This window comes from Gorilla gorilla, chromosome 14, assembly GCF_029281585.2.
Source record: "Gorilla gorilla gorilla isolate KB3781 chromosome 14, NHGRI_mGorGor1-v2.1_pri, whole genome shotgun sequence".
Lineage (NCBI taxonomy): Eukaryota > Metazoa > Chordata > Mammalia > Primates > Hominidae > Gorilla > Gorilla gorilla.
Genome location: NC_073238.2, coordinates 102,941,848 through 102,954,163, shown reverse-complemented (window position 1 = coordinate 102,954,163; position 12,316 = coordinate 102,941,848). Strand labels below are relative to the sequence as shown.

Here is a 12,316-nt window from a genome sequence, read left to right as displayed (position 1 = left end):
TAGACTCTAGAGAAGTGCCACAAATGTTTTAAAAATTTACTACTGTTTCTTATATCATTACCTTAGGGGACACAATACCTCTTTTCAATGAAATTCATCACTATATTTTAAAACATCTAAATTATCTCTTTACAACAATAATTTTATATATTTTCCACTAACCCATATATATCTTTAAGCATTATTCTTTATCTTTCCTATTTAACGATTTCTTCTTTGAAATGCACACATTCACTTCATGCCCTGTATCAAGAGAATCAATGATTTCTAGTTACAGTACTGAAGATAATAAAAATATTTTTAAAAATTTCTATAGAAGTCATCTTTTTTTAAAGAAGCACAGTTCAGGTATAGCCTGTATTTCTTCTCATGGAAATGTAAAAATTAAATCTTAGAGCAATTTTTTCAAATGTACTACAATTTTACAACTTATAATTTTTTTCATACTGATTGATTTCAATTAAATAAGTGTTCAACCCTTCCTCATTGAGAAGTCTCAACAGTTTTGTATGTTTGTGATATTTTATTGGGTGAACATATATTACCACTGATTAATTATGTTTCAAATTTATTGAATCATAAATGCATTTATTAATGAAAGTATGTAGAATTTTGAACACATTTGAAGTATGATTTTCAGTTGTGTTTCTGTTATTTACAAAGTAAATGATATAGTTGAACACATGATGCCTGTCTGTAAGTCTTCAAAGTGGTATAATGTGCACATGTAAGTTTGAATAAGGCTATATATACTAACCAGTAAATATACATGATTCCAACTTTTTCTTAAACATACCGAGCAGTATCACTGTGTCTGCTAAAATTTTTGGTTAAAAATACTCTTCGGTAAGCAGATGTCAACCAAAATGACAGCGGACAGACATCCAAATTTCACTCCTCAATGAAAATAATGAAAAAGTAGAAAAAAATTATAAAACTTCATTTTTCATAACTCTGAAAATTAAAATGACCAAAGTCTTGCAGCAAGCAGTTTTGTCAGTAAAGATGGCTGAACCTTGATAAGAACAGTGAGTTTCGTAGAAATTTCATCTATTGCAGTCCAGTTCCCCTGCCCCCTTCCCAGCTCTCTGGCAACCTTGAAAAATAACAACTTGCTTTCAAGAACTAGATAGAGAAGGCTAGAACTGTAACAACCCAATGGGTTATTCCTGCCTGCTGCACACATAAAATCAATTCACAGAGCCCATGGCAGTGCAGTAAAGAAACAGTTTAACTGATGTGAGGCCAGCCACGCCATGTGGGAGATAAAGTTATTACTCAAATCAACCTCTCTGAGCATTTGGGGCTATAGTTTTACAAAAGTAGTTTGAAGGAAGGGGTAGGGGTGGCTAGGCAATGGGTGCTTGCTGCTGATTGGTTGGGCATGCAATCATAGGAGTATGGTAAATGGTCCTTTTGCAAGCTGAGTCACTTCTGGGTGAGGCCACAAGAGTGGTCAGTGCGTCTACTGGAGCCATTATCAGTGGGTCCAGTTGGAGCCACTGGTCATCGGACATTGCAAAAACCTTAAAAGATATCTCAAAAGGCCAGTCTTAGGTTCTACAATAGTGATGTTATCTGCAGGAGTAATTGAGAAAGTTGTGTATCTTGTGACCTCTGGAATAATGGCTGACAATTATTTATGTCTACACCTTAGCAGAATTCAGGCTCCTGTAGCCTTCTAGCCTAGTGGTCTCTCAGTTTTACAAACGCATTTGAGGTTTGGCGAAGGGCTATTATCATTTAAACTATAAACTAAGTGTCTCCCAAAGTTAGTTTGGCCTATACCCAGAAATAGTTAACGGCAGCTTGGAGGTTAAATGCAAGATGAGGGTTGGCTAGATCAGATCTCTCCCACTGCCCCAATTTTCTCAGTGATACAATTTTTGCAAAGTGGTTTCAGATTGAGAGCTCCTTCAAAGTTTTATTCCCAATGAAAATATGTTATTCAACCTGTCTGGTGGTTTCCTGGAAGAGCCTGCTCAAAAGATTTATCTTTTTTGTGACCTCAGTCAAAATTGCTCAGTACTAAAACTTCTCCACAAGGAAGCATTTGTCACATGTCTTAACATCGCAGCTTTTTCTGGTGATTGGTAACAGCTGGGGGAAACAATAGACTAAACAAAAACTTAAAAGAAGAAGCAAGGAATGAGATGTCCTTAAGGGCTTGGAAAATGTTTAACATATTCCTGAGAATCAAGATGGCCATACACATGCTTGGGCTGTACAAATTCTCCTGAAAGAACTTTAGATGTCTTAGGTTCACACCTCTGCCTTACCTTGAGATTTCATGCAATCAGGAAGTGAGGACTCAGGAGAGTTTTCAAGTACCTGACTGTTGAAGGCATGCTCTAAACTCAAACAGGACCCCACAGCAGAGAATGGGAGACTTATTTTCCCAGGTGTCTGAGGAAATCTGTGTCCAATGATTAAGTGACCATGAAACTAAGCAAGTGAAGACTTTAGTGGTTACTCATTTCAAAGATACAGACTTTACAGGATTAGTTCAGAAGTGTCACTTAAACTACTACAACAGGTAGTAACAACAGACCCTTAAAGAGGGGGGATCTAATTTCCAGAGATTCCATATTGTATTCATTTAAATATTGTTTTTACTAAAAAAAAGAAACAATAAAAATATAAAGAAATAAGAAACTATGATCCATACACAGGGGAAAAAATAAAACGTTCAATATAAACTATAAACCATTTATGAGGAAGCCCATAAGATGAATTTACTAGACAATGACTAGAATTCAGCGATTTTACGTGTGTTCAAAGAGCTAAACAATACAATTTCTAAACAAAATTAAAGGAAAGTACGAGGCTAATATCTCACAAAATGGAGAATAATAATAAAGAAATAAAATTATTAAAATAATCCAAGTAGAAATTCTGCAGCTGAAAAGTTCAGTAACTGAAGTAAAAAATCGCTAGAGAGTAAACAGTAGATATGAACAGGTAGAGAAAGAGTCAATGAACTGGAAAACAGGGCAATTAACATTATGCAGTTTGAAAAAATTTAAAAAAAGGAAAATATGATTAGGGACAATAAACAGAAAAGTCATAATTCCAGATTTTAAAAGCTACTGTAAAGCTACAGTAATCAAGACAGTGTGGTACTATCATGGTTCTAGTCTAATATTGTTATTAGAAAGGGTTTCCAATCCAGATCCCAAAAGAGGCTTCTTGGATCTCCCACAAGAAAGAATTCATGGCGAGTCTATAGAGTAAAGTGAAAACAAGTTTATTAGGAAAGTAAAGGAATAAAAAAAATGGCTACTCCATAGACATAGCCTCCCTGAGGGCTGCTGGTTGCCCATTTTTATGGTTATTTCTTGATTATATTGTGAATGAGGGGTGGATTATTCCTGAGTTTTTGGGAAGGGGTGGGCAATTCCTGGAATGGAGGGTTTCTCCTCTTTCTAGACCATATAGGATAACTTCCTGATGTTGCCACCACATCTATAAACTCTCATGGTGCTGGTGGGAGTGTCTTTTAACATGCTTATTTTATAAGAGGCACAGAACATACTAGGTGATGTGAAAAAATATACATGATCATATGCAGATGAGAAAACAATTTGTAAATTCAGGAAATCCTTATTGTATGCTTATATTTTGGCATAGCAAACATTTCAACATTTTGAAAGATAATTGCATTTGTCATATTACTCACAATGTAGCGAAGCATGCATGTAAACATCTGTTCTAAAAATTGAAGGGCTTGTTTATTAAGACATTTTAATGAATTTTCATATTTAAGAACAAAATACTAGAACTGAATCATACAGTAAATTTTTCTAGGGAGATGGCTTTGCAACTCCTCATGCATGTTTTAATGTAGAATTCCCAGAGCACAAATCTTAAGGCTATTTTGTCTATTAATGTATTATCCTTATCTTACTGAATGGTTACTTCCAAATATCACTATGGTCTTATTAATTTTTGTGTTATTAAATCTTATCCAATTTTGATTATTTCTGGGGATTATTTTCTTTGGTATTGTGATTTCATTCATAATAAAATTTAGAAGAAATAGAACTCAAATGATCAAGATCAAAAATAAGTCTGGAATATAAATTTTCTATGCCATGACAATCTCTAAAAGAGTAGCTAAATGCACTTTAGGTTTTGTCTTGTTTTGTATTCATAAGTGAAAAATAATGCATTTAAGTAGAAGAAATATGCATCTTTATAGCCTCAGAGTTCTCGCTTCATAGTAGCCTGTAACTTGTCATAGACTTTGCTGTCTGTGATAAATATTTGATTTCTGATCTGGTATTCAGTAGAAGTACTGCATGCTTTATACCCATTAACATATCTTCTGTATTTTAACTTATAGTGGAAAACTATAATCATAACAATAAAACAATAATCTGGGTGTTCGGGAGATCTTCTAAGAGCTACTAAAAATAATATGATGTGAAGCTAATTGTAGGCATATTAACTCAAAGTGTGTGAGGCTATCTGATGAGGCTGAGGAAACAGCATCATTTTTTTGCTTCTGACTTAGTAATGGAACAAGAAGCAGAAACACTCACTTCTTTTACAATGGGAATAAAGTAAAAATATCAGTTAAATTAATGTAACATAACATTATTCCCCTATCTCCTTGTTAATTTAATATTTTAAAAAACGATTTCAATATTGAAGAGATTTGTGATAATTTGAGCAACTTTATGAAGACATAAATGACATATTAACAGGATTCTTGTCATTTGTAAAAGGTTAGTCTCCATAGAACCCCTAGGAAACCAACTATAAATGTTAGAAATAACAAATAAAATACAGTTTTTTGAGATAAAATCAATATTATGATCAAGCTGTTAAAGAATACTTGAATCAGGTGGGTTATGATGTATTCATGGCCAAGTTCAAGAACCATACCACATAAAACCAGTCCCCAAAATGGTACAGAGATTGTATTAAGAAAACTCAGTCACAAAGATATGAATTTCTTAAGTGAGTGGACCCCAAATTTCTGAGAAACATGTACTTTTCCAAGAGGCACATTAATCAAGACCTGAAGAAAATGCAGGCCAACAATACCAAGGCTATGAGTTCATGTGTCGAGGGTATCAAGGTCTTCACAAAGCCAAAGAAAGTCAAGCCCAATACCCCAAAGGGGATCAGCTTGTAGCCCAATCAACTTCTTTGTATTGCCTACCTGAGGCTCAGGAAGTGTGCCCTCATCACCAAAGGTCTCAGGCTCTTGTGGCCAAAGGCTCAAACCAGGACCCAAGCTGTGGCTTGGTCTTTTGCCTCACTTCCCAGCTCCAGTTCAAAACCCTGTCTCTGAGGTAGAGTCCTCTGCCTGCCTGTGTGAGGACAGAAGAACTGATGTGACGCCTGGGCTGTCTTCTGCATGGAGCTGGTGTCCTCTGTCCTATTCGTACAAATAAATCTGAGGTAGGGAGGAAAAAAAGCTTAATTTTTTGAGTGCTTAAAAATATATGGTATGTTTCAACAACAAAGGCACAATAAAATTACTAGCTTATTATTTGATGAACTTCTGCAAAAATATATATTTTCTCTATTGTCAAGTCCAAATCTCCTAGCAGCCAACACTGAACAATAAATATTAGACTTTGTGAATTCTCAGGGGCCAAGTGAGCAGATGCTCATAATACAAGCAAACAAAATAAAATGTCTGAGAGAAAACCTCATATCAACTTACCGTTCTGCCTCTGAGAGAAGTAAGCAACAGAAAAAAAACATTTTGTCTTTGTGCACGCTTATGTTCTTACCTTATGTATGTAGTGAGCAGAAGCAAGAGCTGCTAGCAAGAGGCTTCCCCGGCTCATCAATCATATTCAAAGAGTATGCACCATCTGCATTGGAAAAGCAGATGAAAGGAAGGAGACAATGCTTTACAATTTTCACTCTCCAGCCCTTAATACTCCCCCAATGATCGTAGTACTTTTATAATAATGCAATGTTAATACTGTCATAAAAACTGCAAAGATATGTTCACATTAACTTCTAAATCTTCAATACCAGGGATAAGCAAACTTTTTCCAAAAAGGACCAGATAGTAAATCTTTTAGGCTATGTAGGCCACAAGGCAAAATTGGCATATTATGTAAAAATTTGTATAACAAGAGATAAACCTCTTACACATACTTTCGTATTAGATATCATTTCTATTTTATTTTACATAAATAAATAATAAATAAATAAATAATAAAATAAAATAATATAAATATATAAAATAAAATTAATAAGTACATAAATATTTTATGTAAATAAATAATAATTGAATTTAATTCATCATAGTACAGATTTATGTACCGTGTATTAGCAAAATGAAACTTTTGGAGGAGGTAAAAGTTAATATTTGCTTGATTGTATCTCAAAGTTAGTATTCCCTATCAGTACAAGTGACTGAAATACTTCATAAGTTAATGCTGATAAGAAATGAGATTTCATGTATCTTATCCTTGAAAATATTTTCACACAAATATGTACTATGTGCTACTGATATTACATGAGCTCTTTTTTTTTTCTTTTCTTTTCTGAGACAGAGTCTTGCTCTGTCACCAGGCTGGAGTGCAGTGGCATGATCTTGGCTCACTGCAACCTCCGCCTTCCAGTTCAAGGGATTCCCCTGCCTCAGCCTCCCAAGTAGCTGGGACTACAGGCACGTGCCAACATGCCCTGCTAATTTTTGTATTATTAGTAGAGATGGGGTTTCACTATGTTGGCCAGGATGGTCTCGATCTCTTGACCTCATGATCCACCTGCCTCAGCCTCCAAAATTCCTGGGATTACAGGCATGAGCAACTGCTCCCAGCCTCATAAGCTCATATTTTTATTGAGAATAGTTATTCCTTGGAATGCATTTATGGAAGTCTATTAGATAATTTATTTGACATTTATCTCTAATCACGTCATTGCATTACCAAGTAGTCACTTCCAGTTGAAGTTTAGGTAGACCTCCTCAATTGCACAGTTCAGTGGATTCTGAAATATCCTCTGAAAATGTAATAAAATATAACTACTAGAAATCTGTGTTGAAACGGTGATGTAATTTTTTATTTTATCATTTGACCACATGGGAAATGTTTTTAAAAGGTTGATGTCACTTAAAATACAAATAATGTTAGTTGTCATCAAAATGACATTACTGCAGTATCAGTTTCACGTAGAAATACTATTTTATCCTTTAATTTTACACTGAATTTCACTGAGGAGCATTACCTATTCTGCATAAAAATAATCACTAAAGCCACTAAATATATTCTAATAGTAATTAAGGATGGTTCTTCCATTCAGAAAACAATGTCAGTCTTAGTCCTGAGCTAAAAAAATAAAAATAAAATAAAATCCCAGTAATACTTTACCACAGCTAAACCATCAGATTTTGATGTGGTAGAAAAAGTCAAGTTACTTCACGTATGTTTCTAACTCACATACCTGGCAATAGTTAACTCCAGGAAAATAAATCAAATTCATCAATAAACTTCTAGTTAAATTGTATATGATAGTATAAAATATTTTTCTGACAAGTACCTGCTAAAGAATAATAAAATGAATTAATGGATACTATAAACACCCTTTGTTATCACAAGCTTTGTAAATTTTCCCAACTAATTATTTATCTGCTTTATGTATAATTTTACCACCATCAGTTCTAACACATCTTAGCAGATTCTGCTTTGGGTTGTACAGAATTAAGTCTTAGTCACTTGGAAAACACTGCCTCTTGTACTTGTTTCAAACAATCTATTTATAGACTTTAACTCTTCAGTCACTTTCAAGTTGACCGTGATGCATCTGTTAAACAACAACAACAACAAAAACAAAAACAGTATTAGTAAAATTTGTAAACCTATCAAGAGCCAAGGAAAACTAATAAAAATATTCGCCTTGTTTTTTAATTGATTATGGATATCACACTCAATGTTCTCTTTATGTAGCTGCTCTCTCTAAAGAGCTTGTGGTCTTAAATAAGTTTTTTATCTTAAGCTTAAGCTACATTTGTTCAGCTGCTTCAATCACATGTAATTCAGTTGATTCACTACTAATAAAGAGTTTTTCTCGTTTGTCTTACAAGTAAGCCAGTCAAAATATTTATTTGCTTACTGCTTGACTATTAGAATTTTTTGTGTGTGAAGAAATTCTTCCACGATGAGATATTCCATTTTCAATTTTCAACTTTTCTGATTATTGTCTTCTTGTAAGATGGGAATACTGTGATAAGCATGTGTGTATGTGCATAGTATATTCTGACAATGTCAATGTGCATTATGTTCTTTTTATACCATTAGAGTGCCACTGTAAAATAAACATAACTGTCTTCTAATTCAGTAACCAAAAAATTGTCATACCATGACTTAAAAACACAACACTCAAACTTAAGTTTTCTTGTTGAGTATGCACTAGTATAAACAAACATAAAAAAGTCGGAGTACAATGATAAATATGACACCCCAAATGCTGTCCAGGCATAATTGTGTCACTGCAAGTTTTGGTTTGCCTACCAGTGGTGAAAACAATGAATGGAGACTGTTGCAGCTATTAAACTCTGTTGCTATAGCAAGAAAACAGCCATAGACAATACATCAAGGAAGGAGCATGGCTGTGTCCCAATTAAATTTTATTTATGAAAAATACAATTTGAGTTCCATATACTTTTCATGTGACATAAAGTATTATTTTAAAATTTTTAATCAGTTTAAAATATAAAAATCATTATTAGTTCCCAAACAGAACCAAAAAAGGGACTGGGACACATTTACATGTCAGGGCATAATTTGCCAATTTCATTTCTATTGTAATACTATTTTGCTTCTGTTAAAAGCATAATAAAAAAGGAGTAAACAACAAAGAAAGAGAATGCTTCCATACAGAAGACAAAAGATACAATATGCAATTCATTTTAGAAGCTTCAGGAGTTGACCTCAAGAAATAAAGATACTAACATGGAAATTTCAGATTTTTTTTAAATCTCTCAATATATTCTGTAGCAATGTCATTTAATTGTAATTTTTTTAATTTTTCCAAGTATTTCAAATATGTTGCTACATCTGATCTCCAAATTATCAATGTAAGACAAAGAGTGCATACATTACTTTTCTGTTTGTGCAATTTAGAAAACTGAAGCTCATATCTTAACACTTCCATAATTATAGGACTGGTAAATAGGAGAGAATATCGCATAGTTATGTTGATACTTACAGGTGTTATTGATTCTAGTGAAATATATTCTAGCCTAAGTAGTTAACTATAACTACAAAGGGAGAAGACCCATTCTACTTTGTAAGAGTTCCTGTGATATCAATAATCATAGGAAAGGCATTATGAATAGTGCTGCTATTCTACTCCATCACGGTGGCATTGTACATATACAGGAAGATAATATGTACTTCCTATTTTTTTAATAGAAATCAAATTATTTTTATTTTCTCTGACCCACTATTTATTCCTCATCCTGATTAAAAATAAACTCTCACTTTACTTATGGTTTTTTGTTTTGTTTTGTTTTGTTTTATAACCACTCCTTTCCCCTAGTATATACCTTCTCTGACCTAAGGAAGCTCAGATACGTGACCCCACTAATTAAATTCTAACTTGATTTCTTATATCTTCTTGGTATATCTTTCTAATCCAGTATCTTCTCAGAAAAAAAAAATTGGAAGGGTATTTTGAAGATTGTGGCTAAAGGCAAAAGAAAGAAAAAAGCATGGGTGCCCATCAGACATTTCAAAGATATTTCTTTACTTGCCTTGAGTATATATTTAGGAATTGATTATATTTAAATATGAATTTACATCCAAATATATCATCAAATAATCTACCCTGCCAAAATAGTAAGTTGCAAATAGTGTGGTCCCGGAAAACTCGAACACGGCCACAAGCTTTCTGTAAATGATGGGAATTATACATTGTAAACACAAACCAGCAAAATATTAATTTTCCATTTGTATATATATGAATGACTGACTTGCTCATTGAATTTAGAGATGCTAGAAGTGATATTTTTTTCAACATTCTAAAAAATAAAAGCTGACTCTCCAACAATCAGCCAAACAGGCAACTAGCTAAAATTAAAAGACTAGATATGTGAGAAATCCATTGCTTTATGTAGGTTTTGATTTTCCTTAGACCATGACCCAACTTGCATTAACAGCTATCATGGAATACCAAAAAGAGGGTGTGCTGGTGGTTTGTATGTGAGGTTTGGCACCTATTCATGGAGATAATCGTTTAGACCAAATAACTAATTGTCCGTTTAACAACAAGTTGCTATCTACTTGTCAGTCCAATTTTTTGATATATATTCTCAACCTCAACACTAATTCCATATGTTTAAATAAAATTTTTTTCTCTCTCAGTGCTATTTCCAAAATTCTGAAGAGTATTTTTTAAGAATATTCAGACCCAAATACAGTAATAGCACTTTCCCCATATTCAGCCTATTTTTAAAAAATTCAAGGTAATTCCTGTACTTTTATGATGCTCAATTAGACTTTAATAAATTGTCCCAGGAGAGAAATTATGTGTGTGAGTGTGTGTGTGTGTGTGTGTGTGTGTGTGGTATGTTTAGTAGGGACAGTGGAAACCCAATTCAGTTTACATCTTAGAGATATACATATACTGTATGAAAACACAGAAACAAGCGTCATGAAATATTCACAATAAACTCAATTCTTATAAACCAAAATAAGAGGAAAAAAAAAAGAATAGGGAAACTGGCTCTCCACTTTCTCAGTTAACTTGTACTCACTCCACATTCCCTCTACGCAAACCCAAAACTGTCTACCCATAACATAATACTTAGTGTACATTTTATTTGTGAAAAAAAAGAATCGACAGATTATATGTTTTGTTTTAGAACTGGAAGAGTAAAATACATGTCTTTGAGAATTTCTTAAAATTTTATGAAAGTCAAAACTTAATATACATATAATAGACAGCATGAGCCAACCAGTGGGCTAGGAAAATATGCAATTCATTTCTTCTTTACATTTTATGACAAATCTCTTACTATCCTAATTACTGTTAATTAGGATAGTAGGTCAAAGACAGTATCTCATCAGTGTCATGGAGCTTTAGAATTGCAAATCTCAATTTTAGCTTTGCTTGGTCGCTCCTCAAAATTGTTAACATAATGAAAACGAGAAATAAACTGATGAACACATAAGACATTCTTCAAAGACAGTCCTATATGTGACCAGTTTCTCCAAGGTAGGAAAAATAAATTTTGTAGAGCTCACTAAAGTTTACCTGGAACACATTTTCATAGTTGTGTCTGGGTGATCCAATCCGGTTTTGAATCTCACGTCTGTTATTTTAAACCAGATGACCTTAAACATGCTATTGAACTTATTTTATTAATAGAATCAGAAGCTCAGTGAAGTTACATGTAATTAATTATATTGCAAGTTTACAGATTTGATGTCCAATGTGTTCTTGACTGTTTTTCAGCTGCAAAAACCAATTGAGTATAATGCATTATGATTGAAACATCTACTACTATCTTTTTTTTTCTCAGGAGCAGAACATCTAAAAGTGTAAAAAACACTTTGTAATTGTTTTGTAATAAAACAACCATAAAATCTTCTTGGGCTTAGAGTTAGAACATAAACAGTAACGGAAGGGAATATAAAAATTGAGATTGAAAATGTAGTTAGGGCCACACACATTGTAACAGAATGCTCTGTTCAAAGTAATACATGTAACTGATAATTATGTATAATTATCGTGTATTAATTTTAAAAGGACACTGTGAGTGATGGATATGTTAATTAGCTTGATTGTGGTAATCATTTCAAAGTGTATATATATATCAAAACATCAGGTTATATAACACATATTTATAAATTTTGTCAAGTATACCTGAGTGTTTCAATACTTCAGTGGAGCTAGTAACTGCAGATGTGAGAGAAATAGCAAGATAGCTAGGGGTAGAGCCTGAAGATGTTGCTGAACTGCAGCAAGCTAATGACAAGACTTGAATGAATGAGGAGTCACTTCTTATGGATGAACAAAAAATTGGTGTCTTGAAATGGAATCTACTCCTGACAAAGATGCTGCAAACATTGTCGAAATAAAAACAGAGGGTTTAGAATATTACATACATTTAGTTAATAAAGCAGCAGCAGGGTTTGAGAAGGAAGTCCATTTTGAAGGAAGTTCTACTGTGAGTAAAATAGTATCAAACAGCCTTGCATGCTACAGAGAAATCTTTCATAAAAGAAAGACTAAATTAATTCATCAAACTTCACTGTTGTCTTATTTTAAGAAATTGTCACAGCCACCCTAACCTTTAGCACTAACCTGATCAGTCAGCAGTTATCGTTGAAGCAAG

The 12,316-nt window shown here is 33.3% G+C and overlaps 1 long non-coding RNA gene across 1 annotated transcript in view; it reads right to left on the bottom strand.

The window, feature by feature from the left end:
* Positions 1 to 5,754: 5,754 nt before the first annotated feature.
* LOC109029394 (uncharacterized) overlaps positions 5,755 to 12,316 on the bottom strand; it is a 91,882-nt gene continuing 85,320 nt past the window's right edge. The window contains exons 4-5 of the long non-coding RNA XR_002008452.3: positions 7,420 to 7,515; positions 5,755 to 5,834 (exon numbers count right to left, since the gene is read on the bottom strand). This is a non-coding gene — a long non-coding RNA (uncharacterized lncRNA). The remainder of the gene's footprint in view (positions 5,835 to 7,419; positions 7,516 to 12,316) is intronic.